Below are 25,460 nucleotides of genomic sequence, written 5' to 3'. Positions count from 1 at the left end.
GTATTCTTTTAGATGACGGAGAGTCTAGGTATGAGCCCTGGGGCTCTTCCATAAAATGGCGGGGGTGGGGGTGGGGATCTGGTTTTTCAGTTGGTATGTCGTTTCCATAGATTCTGGACATACAGCTCAAAGTCCACAGTCTGGCCCAAGATGGAGCCCTGCTTTCAAGATGGAGCCTGTTCTGTTTCCTCCTTCAATACATTCTGTGTTTATTGGTTATCTTGGTTTTTGGAGGATAATAAAGCCTTTATTTCTCTTTTCACATCTCTCATCCTCTTTTCACAGGTATAAAGCAGGTATAAAGGTATACCTTTTCACAGGTATAAAGCAGAATAAAAAATGATCACTTACTTCTCCCTTCTTTCTTCTTCATCACCTAGTCTATATCAGTAATTACTTCTTAGATTTGTATAAGTATAGAGATTGTTATTGGAGAAGGCAATGGCACCCCACTCCAGTACTCTTGCCTGGAAAATCCCATGGACGGAGGAGCCTGGTAGGCTGCAATCCATGGGGTCGCTAAGAGTTGGACATGACTGAGCGACTTCACTTTCACTTTTATCTTTCATGCACTGGAGAAGGAAATGGCAACCCACTCCAGTATTCTTGCCTGAAGAATCCCAGGGACGACGGAGCCTGGTGGGCTGCCGTCTATGGGGTCGCACAGAATTGGACACGACTGAAGCGACTTAACATAGCACAGCATAGCATAGAGATTGTTATATTTGTGAGTTCATAGCAATCAAAATTAGCTGACCAACTAGTAAACTGGCTACCTGAACTATTTCTCAGACTTTTGCTAGTATGGTTGCTACTGAGCAAAATACAAAGAAAATGCTTTTGAGCAAGATGGTGGCATGAGAAAAAGGCATTTTTACTCCTGCTCTGAAATTACTATTTAAATGAACAGTAAATAAAAAACATACAAATATATTTTTAAATAACTAAAAACTAGACATGAATAGCATCCATACACTAGAGGAAATAAATACAAAACCCTAGAAGAATTCGTCTAACAAGGTATAAAGTTCAAGAACTGAAGCCATAACTCCCTCTTGCCTTTTCCCACCAGTAGGATTTGTATTCCACCATAAATTCATAGGTACACATGATCATTCTTGTATTAGCCTATAAAGTAGAAAACTAAAGTCAGCTATGGTTTGCTCCTTACTCTTGTGAGGCTATGAGGAGAAAAGTTGCAGGAAACTTCTCTCTAGTGAACTAGCAATAATGATCATATAGAAAAGTATTCATTAGGCAAAAATCTATGATTTGTGTTCCCTCTCCATGCCCTAGACTGTTAGATCATGACAATGGTTTATAACTGTAAACTTTTCTTTAAAATGTGTGGCCTGAGATAAAAAATATTCATCTTATTTCTTGCTTGGCTCAAAAATTCACAATGAGATGAATTGACTTAAATATTGTAGGATGTATGAGAATACACTGCAGTTCACATAAAATGGATCACTCAGAAATAATTACATCCATTGCCTTCTTCTGAAATGGATTTTCTGCCTGATTGAGAAGGAAATTCTAACTTCTAGTGAAAGTGTTAGTTCATTGTATACATATGGTTTTATCATAAGTATTTGTGAAGTCAACTTTAGAATAGAAAGATTATATGGAGGTGAAAAAAATATATATTGAAAACCAAAGGTGGTTAGGAGAGGGCATAGGAAAAGAAAAAGTTAACAATTAATAATAATAAATGATAGGGAGGCTGGGAGAAATCAGGTTAGTCTTTCATTCCCTTATGTAAGAATTAAAAAAAGTACAGAACACTTAGGGGGAAGATAACTTTTCAAACACAGTTCGTAGAGCCAAATAGGAAAATGCAAGAAGAGAATAGAACTGTTTAAAATGAAAGAAAGTATGATATTTGATATGTTAAGCATATCAATATGTTTGAAACTGTAAGTGGATTACAATCCCCAATTAAAGAGAAAAAACTTCAGATTGATTTAAAACAAAACAACCCCAAATCCCTAATATATATTGCTGGGGCCCAGAGGAGGTCACACCAAAATGTGCCTCAATGGCACATTGATTATTCTGAATAAAACTTACTTAAGAAGTGGTCAAAACAAGGGGGACACTGACCCTCCTTTCTGTTTCCCTGTAAAGCAAATCTCCCAAGTGAAAGATATGCTCCCTGCTTCAGGAGGTAGGACACATTTATCACTAAAGTTAGGAAGTTCAGGCTGAGAAGCCTGAATAAACAAACCTTGTTACTTCAAGTTACTACCCCAAATCCAAACTCTGTTTAGACTCTTCACTAATTGAGCACCCAAACCCTAACTTTCTTTGTCCTATCAATTCCTCACACATGTATTATTTCTTTGTTTAAAAAAATATAAAATTGCCTACTTTGGTCACTTCTGAGGTCCTATTTCTTTTTTCTTTAAATTTATTTTTATTTATTTTTGGCTGTCCTGAGTCTTTGTTGCTGCAAGGGCTTTTTCTCTGTTGCAGTGAGTGGTGACTACTCTTTGGTTGTGGTGCACAGGCTTATCACTGCAGTGGCTTCTCTTGTTGCAGAGCATGGGCTCTAGGGACTCAGTAGTTGTGGCTCCTGAGCTCTAGAGCACAGGTTCAATGGAGGGTGCAGGAGCTTAGTTGTTCCCTGGCATTTGGGATCTTCCTGGATCAGGGTTCAAACTCATGTCTCCTGCATTGGCAGGTGGATTCTTATCCACTGAACTACCAGGAAAGCCCCTGTGGTCATATTTCTATGGGACCTCTTAGGTACATGAATTAAAATTTATTTCTAGAGACAAGATGGCGAAATCAGAGGACATGAAATTCACCTCTCTTCACAAATACATCAAGAATACATCTACAAGTGGAACAAATCTCACAGAGTACCTGCTGAATACTATTGGAGGACCTTGGACACCTAAAAGGACAAGAAAAATCCTCACACAACCAGGTAGGACAAAAGGAAGAAAAACAAAAAGAGGAAATGAGAAGGGACCAGCACCCCTGAGGGGAGCTGAAGGTGAGGAGAGCTTCCTGCACTCAGAGAAGCCCCCTCACAGTGGGAAAATCAGCTGGGACAGAGAGGGAGCTTTAGGGGGTCAGAGGGGAATGCAGCAACTGGTCAGTGGAGGGCAGGACAGAGTAAGATCTGTGCTCACAGTCCATGCTGCAGCCCCATGCACCCCAGCCTGAGCCATGTGTCTCCTGGTACAGAGAGGGGCTGCGTGCTGGAAAATGGGGTTTGGACAGTGAACCCTGGGAGAGGACAGCTGTTGGATGTGAAGAGACAGACTGAAGGGACAGGAGTAAGGAGCTCCATGACCAGGAAAGTTTCTGGGTGAAACCTTGGTCACCCAGAATAAAGGCGCTGCTATTGAGTGGCATGGAAGGGGTGGGACGGCCATTGTAACCCCCATCCCCACCCACAGGCCCCTGCCTCTGTGGGCACTGGGGGGGGTGCTCATCTGAGAGGGCCCACCTGCCCCTCAAGCCAAGTCCTCTCTGGCCCACATAAGCTCCAGGGACCCACGCACCACCTTTGCTAAAGCCTCCTAGGGAGTTGGCACTGGGCACCCCAGGCTGAGTTAAGTGTCTTGCCCATGGTGGAGGGAGCAGGATGCTAAAGTGTGGGAGAGTGGACCAGGGAGAGGACTGCTGTTGGTTTCACAGAGATGGCCTGAAGGGACAGAAGTGAGGAGCTCCCTAGCCGGGAATGATCCTGGAGGAAGCAGATCTGCCTTGGGAATAAGGCACCACTGTTGAAAGGCATGCAAGAGGTGGGGCCGCCATCATGGACTCTGTCCCCATATGCCAGCCCTTGCCTCTGCAGGCACTAGGAGAGACTCCCACTAGAGCGAGCGCACTCCAATCTGACTCAGCTTCCTGCCAGCCCCTGCCTCTGAGGGCACTAGAGGGGGATCCCATCAGAGTGAGTATGGGCTCCCCAGTTGTGGCTGCCTTATCCCTTTCTGGCTGGAGTCAAATGGGCCAAAGACATAAACAGACATTTCTCCCAAGAAGACATACAGACGGCCAACAAACACATGAAAAGATGCTCAATATCGCTCATTATTAGAGAAATGCAAACCAAAACTAGAATGAGGTATCACCTCACATCAGTCAGAATGACCGTCATCAAAAAATCTACAAACAATACATGCTGGAGAGGGTGTGAAGAAAAGGGAACCCTCCTTCACTATTGGTAGAAATATAAATTGGTACAGCCACTATGGAGAATAGTGTGGGAGTTCCTGAAAAAACTAAGATTAGAGTTACTGTATGATCCAGCAATCCCACACCTAGCCATCTATCCGGAGAAAACAATAATTTGAAAAGATGCATGCCCTGCGATATTCTTGGCAGCACTAATTAAAATAGCCAAGACACCGAAGCAATCTAAATGTCCTTCAACAGAGGATAGATAAAGAAGATGTGGTTCGTATATACAATAGAATATTACTCAGCCATATAAAGTAATGAAATAATGCCATTTGCAGAGATGTGGATGGACCTAGAGATTGTCATACAGAGTGAAGTAAGTCAGAAAGAGAAAAACAGATATTGTATAATATCGCTTGTTTGTCGAATCTAGAAGAATGTTAGCAATGAACTAATATGCAAAGCAGAAACAGAGACACAGATGTAGAGAACAAAGTTATGGTGACCAAGGCAGGAAAAGGGGGTATGATGAATTGCGAGAGTGGGGCTGACATATATACATATATAATACTGTGTATCACATAGATAACTGAGAACCTGCTGTACAGCACAGTGAACTCCACTCAGTGCTCTGTGACGACTAAGTGGAAAAGAAATCCAAAAAAGAGGGGATATATGTATATGTAAGGCTGATTCCCTTTGCTAAACAGCAGAAACTGAAACAGCATTGTAAAGCCACTATACGCCAATAAAAATCAGTTTTAAAAAATGAGAAGTTTTTTTTTCTGCTGCTAATCTGTCTTGTGTCAATTTTATGGCTAATCCAGCCACAAGAACTCAAGGGGAGTAGAAGGGGAAAATTTCCCCTCCCCAACAATATTGTTTAAAAGGAATATACCTAAAATAAGGAAAATGAACATTAAAAAAGAAGTGCAATGATTTATTATACAAATACAAAACATAGGATATTGATGTGTTTATTATATTCCTGTTCATTCATTTTCCTTTTTATGTAACCTTGTATGTGCCAGCCAGGTAATTGCCTAGGTACAGGAGATACAACTGAATAAAACAAAGCTCATGTCCTACTTGAGTTTGCTTTGTAGGGGGGACACAATCTAAACAAATAATTACATGATATAAAGTAAAATAACGATAAATGCTACATAGGAACTGAAGCAAGGAAAAAGGGGACAGTGAGAGAAGCAGCATTTTAGAAAAGAGGGCTTCTCTGAGGAAGTGACATTTGTTCCAGGGCCTGGAACAAATGAGGAGCCATGGAGTAGTTATTTGGGGGTACTTCAGTCGTCTAGAACAGCATGGTGCATGAAATGTCTATTTCTGATTGATGGTAAGATAAGGAGAATATCCTAGAATACAAACCAATTTCATTACGAAATGCTGTTCAGTCCTGCTAACATTTTTCTTTCATATTGAAAGACATTCTTGATGAAGAAAGCAGTGTGTCAGTTTGCACTCTGGCTCATTATCTCTGGCTTTTTATCTTGTTGCATTTTGAGTAACCCTGGTAGACAGAGGAAAGAAAGGACAAAGTTCAGTTCAGTTCAGTTGCTCAGTCGTGTCCGACTCTTTGTGACCCCATGAATCGCAGCACACCAGGCCTCCCTGTCCATCACCAACTCCCGGAGTTCACTCAAACTTATGTCCATCGAGTCGGTGATGCCACCCAGCCATCTCATCCTCTGTCGTCCACTTCTCCTCTTGCCCCCAAGCCCTCCTAGCATCAGAGTCTTTTGCAATGAGTCAACTCTCCGCATGAGGTGGTCAAAGTACTGGAGTTTCAGCTTTAGCATCAGTCCTTCCACTGAATACCCAGGACTGATTTCCTTTAGGATGGACTCGTTGGATCTCCTTGCAGTCCAAACGACTCTCAAGAGTCCAACACCACAGTTCAAAAGCATCAATTCTTCAGCACTCAGCTTTCTTCACAGTCCAAGTCTCACATCCATACATGACTACTGGAAAAACCATAGCCTTGACTAGATGGACTTTGTTGGCAAGGTAATATCTCTGCTTTTCAATATGCTATCTAGGTTGGTCATAACTTTCCTTCCAAGGGGTAAGCATCTTTTAATTTCATGGCTGCAATCACCATCTGCAGTGATTTTGGAGCTCCCAAAAATAAAGGCTGACACTGTTTCCACTGTTTTCCCATCTATTTCCCATGAAGTGATGGGACCAGATGCCAGGATCTTCATTTTCTGAATGTTGAGCTTTAAGCCAACTTTTTCACTCTCCTCTTTCACTTTCATCAAGAGGCTTTTTAGTTCCTCTTCATTTTCTGCCATAAGCGTGGTGTCATCTGCATATCTGAGGTTATTGATATTTCTCCAGGCAATCTTGATTCCAGCTTGTGCTTCTTCCAGCCCAGCATTTCTCATGATATACTCTGTATATAAGTTAAATACGCAGGGTGACAATATACAGCCTTGGCATACTCCTTTTCCTATTTGGAACCAGTCTGTTGTTCCAAAGGACAAAGGCCTGAGGCAAAAACATAATTAGCATATTAGGCAAAGTAGATAGATGGAGTAAATACAGCTAAATGAGTATATTTGACTTAAATACACTAAATAGTAAAATAATCATTTGACTTAAATGATTGTCTTAATTATTTAAATTAATAATATTCCTTTCATAGATATCAAGATCTGTAAAGATCTCTCTCCTGAACTCGACTCGTAAAGATCTCTCTCCTGATATATTCAATATATAATTTTCAACTAGAACTCTCCATTTATGAGTAATAAACATTAAAACATAACATGCTCCAAATTCAAGTTTTGATTCCAGTCCCTCATATCTTGCCTTCCCAAACCATGGTCATCACCACCTTTGTTCAGTCCACCAGCTTCTAATGCAGGTATTTTTGCCATAGATTCCTATGTTCTCCATGCTTCTATCATCGCCCTCTCCCCAGCCTGTTCACCACTTAGAACCCAGAGTAGTTCTTTTAAAATGTTAGTCAGCTCATCTCAGGATCTTTGCTTGTTAGCCCTTTTTCTCATTTCTCTTAGGACTACTTGTATATGTGAAATTTTATCTGACAACCGCAGATATAAAGGGCTTCCCTAGTGGCACAGCGGTAAAGAATCTGTCTGCCAAGCAGGAGACACAAGGGACATGAATTTGATTTCTGGGTCAGGAAGATCCTAGAGTAGGAAATGGCAACCCACTCCAGTATTCCTGGTTGGGAAATCCCATGGATAAAGGAGCCTGGTGGGCTACAGTCCACGGGATCACAAAAAGTCAGACATGACTGAGCACACACACACACACCATAGATACAATTTTGACTCATCCCCAAGCAAGACATTCTCTCACTTACCTATCTCCAAAACACTTCATATCATTTAATGTTTGTTTTTTCTTATCTGTCTCTCAACCATTCCAATAGGCATGAGAGAAAGACTTTGTTGTCTTAATCGGTAGCACTAAGAATGAACTCAATATACATAGCTATAATTTATATATCTAGATACATATATATATTCATTTATTAGATGAAAATAAGAAAAAGCACATTTAACAGAAAAGACTAGAGGTAGAAGAGAAAGTCTAGTTTTCTCCTGTCAAATAAAAAGCACATATGGAAAAACTATTTATAAGGATCATTGCAATAGGGGTAGAGAGACAATTGCAATGGAGTTGGGGGACTATTACAACAGTGCGAGGGTGTCCATTGTAGTTCAGTTCAGTTCAGTTCAGCTGCTCAGTCGTGTCCGACTCTTTGTGACCCCATGGACTGCAGCACGCCAGGCCTCCCTATCCATCACCAGCTCCTGGAGGTTACCCAAACTCATGTCCATTAAGTTGGTGATGCCATCTAACCATCTCATCCTCTGTCGTCCCCTTCTCCTCCTGCCTCCAATCTGTCCCAGCATCAAGGTCTTTTCCAACGAGTTAGTTCTTCCCATCAGATGGCCAAAGTATTGGAGTTTCAGCTTCAACATCAGTCCTTCCAATGAATATTCAGGACCGATTTCCTTTAGGATGGATGGGCTGGATCTCCTTGCTGTCCAAGGGACTCTCAGGAGTCTTCTCCAATACCACAGTTTAAAAGCATCAATTCTTCGGTGCTCAGCTTTTTTTATAGTCCAACTCTCACATCCATACATAACTACTGGAAAAACCATAGCCTTGACTAGATGAACCTTTGTTGGTAAAGTAATGTCTCTGCTTTTTAATATGCTGTCTAGGTTGATCATAACTTTTCTCCCAAGGAGCAAGAGTCTTTTAATTTCATGGCTGCAGTCACCATCTGCAGTGATTTTGGAGCCCCCCAAAATAAAATCTGTCACTATTTCCACTGTTTCCTCATCTATTTGCCATAAAGTGATGGGACCAGATGCCATTGTAGTAGGGAGAAGGCATAATGTGTACAAATGTCTCAAAGTTCAGGTAGAAAAGGCTTTTGTCTCTTTTAAGAAAGACTAATGAAGTTTAGTCTTCCCTGGTGGCTCAGATGGTAAAAGCATCTGCTTACAATGCGGGAGACCCGGGTTTGATCCCGGTGTTGGGAAGATCCCCTGGAGAAGGAAATGGCACCCCACTCCAGTACTCTTGCCTGGAAAATCCCATGGACAGAGGAACCTGGTAGGCTACAGTCCATGGGGTCGCAAAGAGTCGGACACGACTGAGTGACTTCACTAGTCACTAGTCATACAATGAAGTTTAAAGAGAACTGTGTATGCAGGAGTGGAATGAGTAGGTGATGTGAACAGGTACTTCAAACAGGAAAGGGCCTTTAAGGGGGAGATATTCTGCATTTTAGTGCTTGCTTAAGCTAACTTAAGCTTATGGAAGAGACAAGCTTCTGCCGCCTGGGGGAGGGAAAGAAGCCTGATAAAATTTAAATGAGTTAAGTTAGTGGACAGTTTTCAGATTGGTTAGTGGGGACCAACGATTCAGCTAATCATTCATGAGTTAGAGAATCAGAACTTGGGGAACTTTTGTCTGCCTTGCCATGGGTACGCACAGGAGCCACCCATGAGCCCCGTCCGAGTCACATAGGGCGGAGGGCCTTCTGCAGCCAGCTGTCTCCTAAAACACAAACCGGGGAGGATTATTGCCCATCATTGTTTTCCAGGAACACTGGGCCAGGTAAAGCTCCACATTATTAACCCATAGGAGTTTGGTCCCAGTGAGGCTTTGCACTATCTTCACGACTGTAAAATGGCAGCTGTGGTGCCATCGCTCAGCCAGGCCTCCTTCTACCACATGTAGCACAGGACTTAGAGAGGCAATGGGTCTCCATCTGCCATCCAGCTCACAGATTCTTGAATCTCATTTTGTTACCTTTCCTTTGGGTCACTGAAAGAAATTAAAAGGTAATTCAATGGAGAAAGCCAAAATAAATGTCCAATTTTGTTCATTGCTCTGCCAACCAGTGTGATATGATATTATTAGAGCTAAAACAGCAATGGTTTCAATTATAAATCGTTAACTATCCCCCCAAAAAGTGGGAGTTAAGTTGCTTGTGCTTTCTTCATTTTAAATAGCTTACTCAAGGAGCTAACTGTTTCCTAAATCCTCTTTGGCAGTGATGCCTAGGATTCTATAGATTTTATTAAATACATAAATCTTGTGTTTTCCAAAGCACTGCTTTATATGAACAAAGCATCTCAAATTCTTACCCTAATTTTTAAGAGATAAGAACTTTGTGGGATACTAGGGCCATATTGATCTTATCTACAAAATTCTAACATTTAAAGGGTGGACATAGAAGAATGGCTTTCGAGAGGCCACACCCAGCCACCTAGTTCAGTTCAGTTCAGTGGCTCAGTCATGTCTGACTCTTTGCAACCCCATGGACTGCAGCATGCCAGGCTTCCCTGTCCATCACCAACTCCTGGAGCTTGCTCAAACTCACGTCCATTGAATCAGTGATGCCATCCAACCATCTTATCCTCTGTTGTCCCCTTCTCCTCCTGCCTCCAATCTGTCCCAGCATCAGGGTCTTTTCCAATGAGTCAGTTCTTCCCATCAGGTGGCCAAAGTATTGGAGTTACAGCTTCAACATCAGTCCTTCCAATGAATATTCAGGACCGATTTCCTTTAGGATGGATGGGCTGGATCTCCTTGCTGTCCAAGGGACTCTCAAGAGTCTTCTCCAACACCACAGTTCAAAACCATCAAGTTTTTGGCGCTGAGCTTTCTTCACAGCCCAACTCTCGCATCCATACATGACCACTGGAAAAACCATAGCCTTGACCAGATGGACCTTTGTTGGCAATGTAATGACTCTGCTTTTTAATATGCTATCTAGGTTGGTCATAACTTTTCTTCCAAGGAGCAAGGGTCTTTTAATTTCATGGCTGCAGTCACCATCTGCAGTGATTTTGAAGCCCAAGAAAATAAAATTTGGCACTTTTTCCATTGTTTCCCCATCTAGTTGTCATGAAGTGATGGGACTGGATGCCATGATCTTCATTTTTTGGATGTTGAGTTTTAAGCCAGGTTTTTCACTCTCTGCTTTCACTTTCATCAAGAGGCTCTTTAGTTCCTCTTTGCTTTCTTCCAAAAAGGTGGTGTCATCTGCATATCTGAGGTTAAGTAATGCTCAAATTCTCTGTTTATAGAGAGAAATCTCAGGGTACCAGTCCTATGAGTAACTTCTCCCAGGCTTCCCTGTGATAACTCCAAGATATGAAGAAAATTCAGATATTCCATAAAAGGATTAAACTGATATGGCCCCAGACTCTGGCAATTGAAAGAATTACAACTCCAGCATTCAATAAGCATTGAAAACATTACTTTACAGTTACCTAGAATTTAAGCTTTACAGAGCACTTTCAAATATACCATGTCATTAAATTTCACAACAATTTTGCAAGAAAGAAATTATCTCCATTTTGTTGGTGAGTAATATGAGCTATTATCTATTTCACACATTTCTTGCCACACATTCTTGCCACTTGCTAAGCACTCATTTAATCCTCACAACAATCTTATGATGTAAGTGCTATTATTATCCTGGTAATACGTAGATTGGAAGTTAGGCTCAGAAAAACTAAGGAAACTGCCTAGGGTCAGGCAACTAGAAAGTGGCTGAGTGAAGATTCTCCCTTTTCTAACTCCAAGTTCTTCTGACTCTCAGCATTCTAAATCATCAGCCTTCATGCAAGTTTGGCCATGTAACTTTAAACTTATCTATGTACTACTATGGGGGCTTCCCAGGTGGCTCAGTGGTAAAAAAAATCCACCTGCCAATGAAAAGAGATGCAGAGCATGTGAATTATACCCCTGGGTTGGGAAGATCCCCTGGAGAAGGAAATGGCACCCACTCCAGTATTCTTGCCTGGGAAATCCCATGGACTGAGGAGCCTGATGGGCTACAGTCCCTGGGATCACAAAGAGTCAGACATGACTGATCTACTGAGCACATGTACTAGTCTTTGACAGTGTGCATTAATAGACAAATTTAATAGAGACAATAGACATATAGGCAAAATAGACAATTTAAAAGAGACTAAGATAAAGATACATGTGAATAGAAGTTCTAGTTTCTCCTTATACCCTAGTATAATGTCTTGTACACCTCAGAATGTAATCTTGATTAATCCACTTTTCTAGATAATTAGTCTATCAAATTGCCAACATCTGCTGGATCATCAAAAAAGCAAGAGAGTTCCAGAAAAATGTCTATTTCTGCTTTATTGACTATGGCAAAGCCTTTGACTGTGTGGATCACAATAAACTGTGGAAAATTCTGAAAGAGATGGGAATACCAGACCATCTGACCTGCCTCTTGAGAAACCTGTATGCAGGTCAGGAAGCAACAGTTAGAACTGGACATGGAACAACGACTGGTTCCAAATAGGAAAAGGAGTACATCACCCTGCTTATTTAACTTATATGCAGAGTACATCGTGAGAAATGCTGGGCTGGAGGAAGCACAAGCTGGAATCAAGATTGTCGGGAGAAATATCAATAACCTCAGATATGCAGATGACACCACCCTTATGGCAGAAAGTGAGGAGGAACTAAAAAGCCTCTTAATGAAGGCGAAAGAGGAGAGTGAAAAAGTTGGCTTAAAGCTCACCATTCAGAAAACAAAGATCATGGCATCCGGTCCCATCACTTCATGGCAAATAGATGGGGAAACAGTGGAAACAGTGGCTGACTTTATTTTGGGGGGCTCCAAAATGCAGATGGTGACTGCAGCCCTGAAATTAAAAGATGCTTACTCCTTGGAAGGAAAGTTATGACCAACCTAGACAGCATATTAAAAAGCAGAGACATTACTTTGTCAACAAAGGTCAGTCTAGTCAAGGCTATGGTTTTTCCAGTGGTCATGTATGGATGTGAGAGCTGGACTATAAAGAAAGCTGAGCACCGAAGAATTGATGCTTTTGAACTGTGGTATTGGAGAAGACTCTTGAGAGACCCTTGGACTGTAAGGAGATCCAACTAGTCAATCCTAAAGCATATCAGTCCTGGGTGTTCATTGGAAGGACTGATGCTGAAGCTGAAGCTCCAATACTTTGGCCACCTGATGTGAAGAGCCGACTCATTTGAAAAGACCCTGATGCTGGGAAAGATTGAAGGCAGGAGGAGAAGGGGACAACAGAGGATGAGATGGTTGGATAGGATTACCAACACAATAGACATGGGTTTGGGTAGACTCCGGCAGTTGGCGATGGACAGGGCGGCCTGGCGTGCTGTGGTTTATGGGGTCGCAAAGAGTCAGATACGACTGAGCAACTGAACTGAACTGAACCCTATATGGACTGTGTGGATGAAATAACTAAGGCTCACTGTGTCTTGGTAAGGTGCCCATCAAACAATCCAGGAAAAGACATTCGAGTCTCAACTCTTATCTTCTAACTCCACATGCCTTCCCAGTCATCCACTGCTTCTTGGTCTGCCTCTGACCGTGATATTCTGTGCTGTGTGCTCAGAAGCCTACAGTTGCCACCGCCCTCACCTTCCCCTCATCCTTACATATACACAGAAAGACCCACCTGTCTCAGAAGAGAACCTCCTCAGAGTCTGTGAAGAGCAAGAGATGTTAGCACTCCAACTACTATAGTAGTTTGAATGAACCGGGTCCAAGTACACGTCAAGCCCATTTCTCTTGATAGAGAATATCTGTTTTCACCGAATAATTCCTAACCTCTCCTCATTACTTGATGTCATGGAAGACTTCCTCTTTAGCATGGTTCAACATAGATTTATTTTGGGGGGGTGGGGAGTAGAGCTTGTATATCACTGCCTGTACTCTTATTTGGGGGCTGAGCACTCCTCAATTTAATATTCATCACTTTACTTGAGTGCTTTTTGGTAATTTCCAGTGATTCTGTGAGTTCATTTTAATATGAAGAATACACACTCTTGCTCTAGCCATCTACACATTCCAAACAATGCAATTGGGCTTAACTTTGCAGGTGCCCTCAGCATACAAGATCCGTTTTGTTAGAGCCCTCATTGCCAGGTGGCAGAGTGAATTAGTCCCTGGATGTGGAGTGAGATAGAATGAGAAGCCTGAGAAGCCCAGCATGTCTTTCCCCAGAGCGAGTATGAGCCTAAATAAGCTGTGTCTTGTCAACAAGGATCCTGGACAAGAGTCCCCAGGGCTCACCACACAAACTCAGGAGCAGGAATAGGAATCCTGAAGCTCAGAACTCTGGAAAGCCAGTGAGGGGAGCAATTACTTTATCAAGCTTCTAATTCCAAGGACCCCAAACCATTACCTCTAAGAATCACTAGAAAACTTTACATCTTTAGCCATTTTTAAAAAAAACAATCCACTCTCACCAAATTATAATACAAGGCAGATATAACAGAAATACCAGAATGATAATAAAATATATCTGATCCTCCTGACCACCTATTTAAACTCACTGTAGTACCAACTCTTTGTGCTTTACATATCCCTCAACTGTGCCCCTGATATGGTATCTTCATATGCTTCTGGGCTCTGTGGTCTCCAGCTGAAATGTAACCAACTTGACACAGTGCCCTGGTCTGTTGTGTCTCCCATTCACAGAACCCTTCTTGGACCTTTAACTGTTAATTGGCTTAATGAATGAGCAAAACAATGAACGAACAGGTGCATATCTTGCTCTGCAAATATTTTGCACAAAATTCTGTTAGATTCTTGCCAAGGGAGAGTTGTTACATTCAAGGAAACCAAAGGTTTGCCTTTCACAAACTAGAGCTCCAGTATTTATGATCCTCCATTCACTTGAGGGCATTAATTTACATATCCACAAAGCCTTGTGGACCCTTGGCTAGAGTTGTCTGACTGACTGAATTCATAGAATGACTTACACATGCGTCAGATGTCAAGTCTTCCTAAGAGGAGTGAATTATATCCAGATAATAGAGTGTTCTGCACACAAGAATCCAAGCATAGTTCCTCAGGAAAAAAATCTATCATGTTTTAAAAAAATTTTTGATTGGCGTATAGTTGATTTACAATGTTATGTTAGTTTTTTCTGTACAGCAAAGAGAGTCAGTTATATATATACATATGTATAACTTATTTTAGATTCATCTCTCATATGGCAATACAGAGTATTGCGTAGAATTCCCTGTGATATACGGTAGGGATATTTTAAACAAGCACTTTTAACCCAAGAAACAGACTCTCTCATGCTACTCCTAGTGATGGCGTGTGTATGGAGGAAGAGCGTGGTGGTTATTGTAATGGCATATATGCAGGAGAATGCAGGGGAACCTGGACAGTTAGGCCTCAGGAAAATTGTAGTTCTGGATGAAAGTTCTGGATCCAGTAAAAAATAGTGGATTCACTCAGGTAGTCTAGCTACATGCCACACATCTGTTTCTTTTATCTTTGTGTGTGTGTGTGTACGCATGTGCTAAGTCATTTCAGTCGTGTTTGACTCTTTCCAACTCCATGGAGTGTAGCCCACAAGGCTCCTCTGTCCATGGGATTCTCCAGACAAGAATACTGGAGTGGGTTGCCATACCCTTCTCTGGGGGATCTTCCCAACCCACGGATCAATACTGTATCTCTTAGGTTTACCTGCCTTGGCAGGCGAGTTGTTTACCACCAGCGCTACCTGAGAAGCCAAAGCCCTCTCTTATCTCTACGAACTCTCAATTACAGATATTGATATAAATATAAATATTGAAGCAGGTGTCTTCTGTCTACTTCAGAGCATCTGCCTACTCATTTTTATGTTACCACTTCACTTTGGCTCACACAGGTCCACAGTGGTACCCTCCGCCAACCCACCCCAGATTACCTCTACATCACAGTCTTTGTAAGGACACACACAAAGATATGAGGAAAGAGATTTCCCTCTCCTCCTTTTTCTTTGAGCATTTACTGTAGAAAATATCTAATTATAAATGCTTTCTCTTCTCTGAAAGTGAAGTCGTTCAGTCATGTCTGACTCTTAGTGACCTCACGGGACTGCAGCCTACCAGGCTCCTCTGTCCATGGGATTTTCCAGGCAAGAGTACTGGAGTGGGTTGCCATTGCCTTCTCCAGAGGATCTTCCTGACCCAGGGATCGAACCCAGGTCTCCCACACTGTAGGCAGACGCTTTACCATCTGAGCCACCAGGGAAGTCCTTCTCTTCTCTGCAATGTACATAAATCCTTTTGAATGCTAGATAGGTCTTCAGTTCATTTCAGTTCAGTAGCTCAGTCATATCTGACTCTTTGCGACCCCATGAATTGCAGCACGCCAGGCCTCCCTGTCCATCACCAACTCCCGGAGTTCACTCAAACTCACGTCCATCGAGTCAGTGATGCCATCCAGCCATCTCATCCTCTGTCGTCCCCTTCTCCTCCTGCCCCCAATCCCTCCCAGCATCAGAGTCTTTTTCAACTTTTACTTTAATGTGTCAGTCTAGGCTCTGGAAAGGCAAGAAAGAGTAAGCATAGGGGGTGGAGCCAAGATGGCGGAGCAAGAGAATGCAGAGTTCGTCTGCTCACAACTAGGGCATCTCCTAAGCGCTGGTGGGTGAACTCGGACACCTGGGGGGATGGAAGGGGGGGGGGGGGATGGGAGGAATCCCTGCAGAGACAGAGGTAAGGGCGGGAGAGAGGAAAAGTAGAGGCGGGACAAGGGGTTCCTGGGGAGGGGAGAGGCTCCCATGCTCCCAGGAGCCCACTTACCAGGAGGAGATTGGCCAGGACGGAGAGGAGCCTTCGGGGGATGGGGGATTGGAGCGGAACTTGGACAGCATCTCCCCAGCCCGCTGGGCTCCAGGGTCTAAGACCAAAGTGTTGGAATGTCTACTGGGGAGGTGGGGTAGGCTGCATCTCACCATGGGGGCAAGGGCAGTGATAGAGGAGGCAACAGGGAATCTTTTTATCTTTTTAAAATTGTTTTATCTTATTTTTATTGTTTAATTTTTAATTTTGAATATTTTTATAATAAAGTATTTTAAAGTTAATATTAAATCAAAATTAATAAAACATAAACGGTTTTCCACTCCTTTGGTGTCTAAAGTTTATCTGTCTCTTAAACAGTGTCAATCCTCAAGCATCTTATCAGATAATTAAACCATGAATTGTCAATTCAGTTTAACAAATTTTGATTGTACCTCCATTATAGGCAGGATTTTGTGTTGATGCTAATTGTATTATTTTTTCTTCCCTCCAGTTTCTGATTGAATCAGATAGTTGATGTCACTGTTTTTAAATTTGGAGCTTTCTATTCTTTTTCACAGAATGTTTATTATTGTCAATGGTATGAACTTAGAAACATTCTGTTTTATATCTCTCTGTAGATAGTCTTTTTATCTATTGATAAGAGAGGTTTCTTATAGATAATGGCGATTTTACCTTCTCAAAACATGTAATCCATGAAGCAAAATACTTTGCAATGTGGTAAGATAATTATGTTTTAAAAGAACTAACTAGCCCCCTCAGGTGAAGTCCAGCAGAGACTAATTCAGAGCCACACTCTGAGTGGCAACAAGATCTCAGTTTGTAAAACTGATTTACTTTATATAGAAACAGAATAGGTGAATTTCTCCATCAAAGGGTAATGTACTCAGATAAGTAGCCAGTCATAATTCTAAACTTCACCTATTTGAAAATCTCAAAAGGAATAAGAGGATGAGGAACAGTTTTAAGAATGTCTTTTATTCCTTGCTTACTCTGAAAAAAGAATCACCCGTAATGGGATATATGAGATACTGCATTCACAAACCTTATAAGGTCTTTATTTTGGGGCAATGGTTAGAGCCAAATATCTCTAGGTATGATCAGGCCCTGAACTGTCTGAACTTCTAGAGTTTGAGTACAATGTCAGGAAAGCCAACACAAATTAAACGTATTAACTCTCCATAGAAGTAACTTTGTGTAGCTAACATAAGGAATAAGATTATGGAAGGTTTCAAAAGCTCATTAAAGACATGGGAGAATCTCTAAAATATTTATTAAAAAAAAAAAAAAAACCAAAACCCTCATTTTCTGAAATCTCCACACCTGTTATTGGGCCTGTCAAAAAGCAGGAGCTCAGTAAACAAGAGCGAAACTGAATTTTATTTATCAGCACTAATAATGACTAATGTAAGATAATTTATAAAACTATTAATGATATTATGCCTCAAGTGGTAGCGGTATATAAGTATCATGGTATATATACTCGAGGAAAATTAAATAATATACAAATAAAATTAAAGAATATATATATTTGATAACTTTATATATACTATATATATATAAAGTGTACATGTACACATACATATACGCTTTTAATTTTAATTTTCTTTAATATGTGTATATTACAACTAAAAAAAAATGACACCATCTCTGAGAGATGCAAGAATTTCAATCCCTAGGAAAGATGACTACAGAGTAAAATAGGAAAAAATATACAGACTGCACCACAGTCTAATGAAATGTTTTTACTCTTTCAAAAGTCTGATTATTTACTCTGTATGGAAACACTTTCCAACTTGAAAGGCATCAGACGCCAAAACGAGTATTTTGGTCACTGAAAAAATAGCTTCCAATGGAAACTGGAATTTTGTTTTGTAAATCAGTGTTTAGTCTTAATGTAGCCAGTAATAATTGTGTGACTTTGAGAAATCAATTTACTTTTCTGGGTTTCAATATCTTCTCTTGTACAATAAAAGATTGTTTTATTGGGGAAAGTTTTCCGAATTGTCCCCCTCAATTTACTGATCCACTTGTTTACTGACTTGCCATTGATTGTTCATTGAGTCCATGAGCATTTGTTAAAACTTACTCTATTTTTTAAAAATATATTTTCACTTTAATTTTCTTTCTGACTTCAGAGTATGAAGTACTACTCCCTTTGACCTGAGGAAGGGGAATGCTATTCGTCAGTCCTGCCTTTTTCTAGTTTCCTGAAGATGAAAGCCTTATTTAGAAGTGTGAGATGAATATCAGTGAAGACAGATTCCTAGACTGTCAAAAAGGTTGCTGTCCATCCTGTGCAGGACTTTCTAAAGGACTGTGCCATCTCATGCCCTTATTCATCCAGGCCTCTCAATCTGGCTGCAGGACATGGCCATTTGCAATGACATTCACTGAGTCCATATTTCCTATAGTCACTCTCAACCTTCTTATTCTTTTTTAAATTTTTTTATTTAAGTATAGTTGACTTACAATGTGTTTAATTTCCAATGTAGAGCAAAGTGACTCAGTTATACATACATATATATATATATATTTTCATATTCTTCTCCATTATAATTTATCCCAGGACACTGAATATAGTTTCCTATGTTATACAGTAGGACTTGTTGTTTATCCATCCTATATGTAATAGTTTGCCTCTGCTAATACCAAATCTCCTTCCCCTTGGCAACCACAAGTCTGTTCTTTGTGTTCTGTAAGTCCTTTTTGTTTCTAGATATGTTTGTGTCGTATTTTAGATTCCACATATATAAGTGATATCATATTGTATTTGTCTTTCTTTTTCTGACTGACTTCACTTAGTATAATAATCTTGAGCTCCATCCATCTGTAGCAACAAATGTAGCCATTTGTTGCTGTGGATGGCATTATTTCATTGTTTTTAATGGCTGAGTAGTATTTCATTGTATATATGTACCACATCTTATTTATCCATTCATCTGTTGATTTAGATTGTTTCCATGTATTGGCTATAATAATAGTGCTGCTATGAACACAGGAGATACTTATGTTTTTGAAATACAGTTTTATCTGGGTTTATGCCTAGGAGTAAATCCCACGGACGGAGGAGCCTGGTAGGCTGCAGTCCATGGGGTCGCTGGGAGTCGGACACGACTGAGCGACTTCACTTTCACTTTTCACTTTCATGCATTGGAGAAGGAAATGGCAACCCACTCCAGTGTTCTTGCCTGGAGAATCCCAGGGATGGGGGAGCCGGTGGGCTGCAGTCTATGGGGTCGCACAGGGTCGGACACGACTGAAGTGACTGAGCAGTAGCAGCAGCATGCCTAGGAGTGGGGTTGCCAGATCATATGAAAACTTTATTTTTAGTGTTTTTATGAGCTTCCATACTATTTTCAATACAGGCTGCACCAACTTACATTCCCACCAAGAGTGTAGAAGGGTTTCCTTTTCTCCACACCCTCTTCAGCATTTGTTGTTTGTAGACATTTTAATGATGGCTGTTCTGACCTGTGTGAGGTGATGCCTCATTGTAGTTTTGATTTGCATTTTTTGTTATTTAGTGATGATGAGCATCTGTTCATGTGCCTATTGGTTATATGTATGTCCTTTTTGGAGAAATGTCAATTAAGCCTTATTCTTGACCCCTTTACCTCTCTGACCCTTTGACTTAGTACCTGGTCGGTGACTGTTTTGCTTTGATAATATGTTTGGTCAGGTTGCTTTGGCTCTGCATGGCCATTTTCATTCACCATTTTGTCCACGTTAGGTCACCGATTTCTCCCTCCACAGCCATGAGTAAGAGGCAGTCTTGTCTATCCTTGTTCTCAGTGTCCCCATTGACGAGGCCCTCCATTCAAGAAGGACTAGAAAAGATCTGATAACCGCCTTTTCACCTTTCTCCCAATTTCCTGCAGTTTCTTATGATGAGAGTCTGTGGACACACTGTAGATCTTTGCAGGTGCCTTAGATTTCTCCTTTTTCCCCCTACCATGTGGAGTCTACTGAAAAGTTAGAGGGAAAAAAATGGAGAAACACATCTATCACGTGCCTACTACACCAGGAACTGATCTAGTTGCTCACTTAATGTCTTCATCACAGTCATTTCACAAAGGGGATAACTAAAGTTCACACAAATTTACTTTGCCATAGCTGGTAAAAAACTGAATTATGATTTGATCCCTATGCTTATTTTTTTCCGTTCCCTCTCAATGTCTCACTTGAACATCTATTTAAGGACATATGGCCTAATGTTTAGAGAATCAGATATAATGAAGTTTGAGTTTCACATTATTTTCCAATACTACTTAATAAATGATAATGAATACTGAACATATTCTTCCCTTTATTCCAAAAATACTTATTGGATAATTCTATGTCAGGCAGTGTTCTAAGCATTTGGGATACATCAGTGAACTAAAATGACAAAAGTCCTTGTACAGTTTACATTCTAGTGGGTCAGGGATAGAAAATAAGCAATAAGTATAATAACAAATAAGAAATTTTATAGTATATTCAAATGTGTGAATAAACTGGAGAAAAGAAATAGAGCAAGATAAGGGGAACCACATGGTGTGTGGTTTGGAGGGAGATTTACATTTTCAAACAGTGGTGATTGAGAGTATGACACTAGAGCTAAGACTTGAAGGAGTCAAGAGAGCAACTGGATGGTAGAAGAATTTCCAAAGACACTGATGTGACTGAAGCAGAGTGAGCAATATTGGAGTCGGGGGGAGGGAAGGAGAGAAATACAGAGATGGCATTCAAAGGTTTTTCGAAGGTCTTTTTCTTTATGTTTTTTGAAATAGGGACCCACTGAAATGTTTGAAAATAAAAGTGGTTGATTTAAGCTTAAAAGAGTACTCAGTTGAAAATAGACTGAGATAACTTAAATGTCTAATTTATTATTGTGCATTTACCACATCTTATGTAGGTTAAGTGGAGAAGGCAATGGCACTCCACTCCAGTACTCTTGCCTGGAAAATCCCATGGACGGAGGAGCCTGGTAAGCTGCAGTCCATGGGGTCGCTAAGAGTCAGACACGACTGAGCAACTTCACTTTCACTTTTCACTTTCATGCATTGGAGAAGGAAATGGCAACCCACTCCAGTGTTCTTGCCTGGAGAATCCCAGGGAGAGGAGAGCCTGGTGGGCTGCCATCTATGGGGTTGCATAGAGTTGAACACGACTGAAGTGACTTAGCAGCAGCAGCAGCATGTAGGTTAAGACTGGATCTTATTTAACTAGATCAAAATCATGGCAAATCTTCATTTCATTAGACTAAGATAAGCCACTAAGAAGAGCTGGCTGTAAGTCAAGGCTAGAGTGTTAACAGTAATAAGAGATGTGTAAGAGACATGGGGTCAAGAAAAGAAAAGCATGGTCTGTGATTTAAGAATCTCAATTTATAACATCAGGCTTATTTCCAAGTTTGATCTCTTTGAGGTGCATCTTTCTTTTCTCCATTTTGTGAAAATATTTCAGTTTCAGAAATTGAATTTTCCCTGAAAGATCTGATTCTCAGGTATAGATAGAACTTAATTTCAATGTAAGTGCCAAAACCCACAAGACTTTGGGCACAATTCATATTTTTTTCAAATTTTTTGAATATATGCCAGTAGCTACATGAAATTCCTTTAATACCTCTTAATTGATTCTTTCATATTCTCTGTTTTTCTTCCTTTTTTGCCTACTTCCCTTAAAGAATCCAAGACAAGATGAAGAGAATAGCTTTCCAAATAAATGTGAGAATATGGTCTGTCATCCTCCTTTGTTTTTATGACTTCTCTCTTCCCCAACTTAGAATTTAGAATGTGAGACAAGAGATATTCCTACTCTCAAATAGCCATTTGTATTTTTTTTCATACTCCTTTCCCTCTCATCTGAAGCTTGAGTAGTATTTATATGTATTAAATATAAGTTAAAAACACATTTGCCAAGCACCATTTAAATTCAAAGCACCAGTAACCCTCCCAGACTTCAGACAGTAATACAAAGCTACGGTAATCAAAACAGTGTGGAACTGGCACAAAAACAGACATATGGATAAATGGCAAAGAATAATCTAGAAATAAACCCACGTACCTGTGGTCAATTATTCTTTGACAAAGCAAGCAAGCATATACAATGGGAGAAAGTTTCTAGCACATGGTGTGGGGAAAGTTGGACAGCTGTATCAATGAAGTTGGAACATACCCTTACACCATACACAAAAAAACTCAATATGGCTTAAAGATTTAAACATTCAGATCAGATCAGATGAGTCGCTCAGTCATGTCCTACTCTTTGCGACCCCATGAATCACAGCACACCAGGCCTCCCTGTCCATCACCAACTCCCGGAGTTCACTGAGACTCATGTCCATCGAGTCAATGATGCCACCCAGCCATCTCATCCTCTGTCGTCCCCTTCTCCTCCTGCCTCCAATCCTTCCCAGCATCAGAGTCTTTTCCAATGAGTCAACTCTTCGCATGAGGTGGCCAAAGTTCTGGAGTTTCAGCTTTAGCATCATTCCTTCCAAAGAAATCCCAGGGCTGATCTCCTTCAGAATGGACTGGTTGGATCTCCTTGCAGTCAGTCCAAGGGACTCTCAAGAGCCTTCTCCAACACCACAGTTCAAAAGCATCAATTCTTTGGCACTCAGCCTTCTTCACAGTCCAACACTCACACCCATACATGACCACAGGAAAAACCATAGCCTTGACTAGACGAACCTTTGTTGGCAAAGTAATGTCTCTGCTTTTGAATATGCTATCTAGGTTGGTCATAACTTTCCTTCCAAGGAGTAAGCGTCTTTTAATTTCATGGCTGCAGTCACCATCTGCAGTGATTTTGGAGCCCAGAAAAATAAAATCTGACACTGTTTCCACTGTTTCCCCATCTATTTCCCATATTAAGACACCATAAAACTCCTAGAAGATAACATAGGCAAAGCATTCTCTTGACATAAATCATACCAATGTTTTCTTAAGTCAGGTTCCCAAAGCAATAAAAATAATAACAAACAAATGTGACTTAATTAAATTTACAAACTTTAACATAGCAAAGAAAACCATAAGCAAGATGAAAAGACAACCTTCAGAATGAGAGAAAATATTTGCAAATGATGAAACCAACAAGGTCTTAATTTCCAAGATATACAAAGAGCTCAACAACAAAATCAAACAATCCAATCAAAAACTGGGCAGAAGTCTTAAACAGACATTTCTCCAAAGGAGACATACAAATGGCCAATAAGCATATAAAAAAATGCTAATTATTAGAGAGATACACATCAGAACTATAATGAAGTACCACTTTACACAGGTCAGAATAGCCACTATTAAAAAGTCTACAAATAATAAATGCTGAAGAGGGTGTGGAGAAAAGGGAACCCTTCTACACTGTTGATGGGAATGTAAGTTGGTGAAGGCAGTGTGGAAAACAGTGTGGAGGTTCCTCAGAAAACTAAAGATCCACTTACGATAAGATCCAGCAGTTCATTCCAGACAAAGCTATAATTCAAAAAGTTATGTGCATCCCAATGTTCATAGCAGCACTGTTTACAATAACCGAGACATGGAAACAACCTAAATGTCCATTGATAGATAAATAGATGGAGATGTGGTGCGTATATACAATAGAATATTACTCAGTCATAAAAAGAATGAAATAATGCCATTTGCAGCAACATGGATGCAACTATAGATGATCACACTAAGTGAAGTAAGTCAGAAAGAAAAGACAAATGCCATATGGTATCACTTACTTATAGAATCTAAAATATGACACAGATGAACCTATCTATGATGTAGAAACAAATTTACAAACACAGAGAACAGACTTGTGGTTGCCAAGGGAGAGAGGAGGGCGGTGGAGGGGTAGATTGGGAGTTTGGGGTTAGTAGATGCAAACTATTTCATATAGAATGTATGGCAAAACCCACAACATTGTAAAGTAATTAGCCTCCAATTATAATAAATAAAAATTTTTAAAAAAGGATGGATGGACAACAGGTCCTACTGTGTAGCACAGGGAACTATGCTCAACGTCCTGGGATAAACCATAATGGAAAAGAATATAAAAAAGAGAAAAAATTCAAAGCCCCAGGCTGGAAATTGAAATATGAACACTGGCTGGCAAACCCTCTGGGTTCCAGCAGTGCTAAAGCTAGTGGCTTTCATTCCAGTGGAAACTTTGTTATGGGACGATTTTTAAAAGCATTTTCTAATATTCTAATTCTACACAGTGTGCAGAATTAACTGATTATGACTGAGGCCATGAAGAACTCTTCTGCCTGCACTAGTATTAAGGAATGGGTCACATGAGATGTTAGAAATTCTTGCTAGCTACTTTACAGCCCAGTCGCCTTACACTCTTGGTGACCTTCCTTGTTTATTCCGGTCTTGTAAAATCACTATTGGAATTGTGTGGGAGTGAAACCAACGCCTGCCTCAGAGCGACAGCTGCGCCAGGAAATATCTTTTCAAACCTCTTCAAGGGCCTTTTTGTCAAAAAAGAAATGTGCATTCTCACTGTGGGCCTAGATGCTGTGGGAAAGACCCTCACTGTACAAAGTGAAGTTGGCTGAAATTGTGATCACTATTCCCACTACAGGCTTCATCATGGAGACGGTGGAATACAAGAACATCAGCTTCACTCCGTGGGACATGGGTGGCCAGGACAAGATCCGGCATCTATGGTGCCACTACCTTTAGAACACACAAAGTCTTATCTTTGTGGTTGACAGTGTGAGAGGCCTGCGAGGCTCACATGAGGATGCTGGCAGAAGATGAACCCTGGGACGCCTTTTCTGTTCGTGTTTGCTAACAGATAGGACCTCCCCAATGCCATGAATGCAGCCGAGATCACAGACAAGCTGGGTCTACACTCTGTGCCACGGGCACTGGTACATTCAGGCCACCTGTGCCACCAGCGGGGACGGGCTCTATAAGGAGCCGGACTGGCTGTCCAATCAGCTCTGGAACCAGAAATGAGCTGTACTCTTTGCTCCTCCCCTCTTACCCCTTCTTCCTATCCCTGCGGTGTGAGTGCCAGAAGCCCTCTGCACTATCACCCTGCTTCACCGTGCTATGAATGTGCAGATGCAGCCAGCAACTGGATTTTTATTTAATGTAAATAGTTTTTGTTTCCAATGAAGCAGTTTTGGGTACTCTAATGCAATACTACTCATTTTTTTTTTAATTGTAAAAAGAAAATCAACCCACTGTTTAGCACTGAGAAGGGATTTTAGGCACACAGGT

At 40.8% G+C, this 25,460-nt stretch overlaps 1 pseudogene; it reads left to right on the top strand.

Moving 5' to 3' along the window:
• The first annotated feature begins 2,781 nt into the window (after positions 1-2,781).
• On the top strand, positions 2,782-25,193 carry LOC102266670 (ADP-ribosylation factor 1 pseudogene; annotated as a pseudogene).
• Positions 25,194-25,460: the final 267 nt, after the last annotated feature.

The sequence above is a fragment of the Bos mutus genome, chromosome 16 (assembly GCF_027580195.1).
Source record: "Bos mutus isolate GX-2022 chromosome 16, NWIPB_WYAK_1.1, whole genome shotgun sequence".
In the NCBI taxonomy this organism is placed as follows: domain Eukaryota; kingdom Metazoa; phylum Chordata; class Mammalia; order Artiodactyla; family Bovidae; genus Bos; species Bos mutus.
Note: the sequence above shows the minus strand (reverse complement) of the source record. Positions and strands in the feature narration are given on the sequence as shown.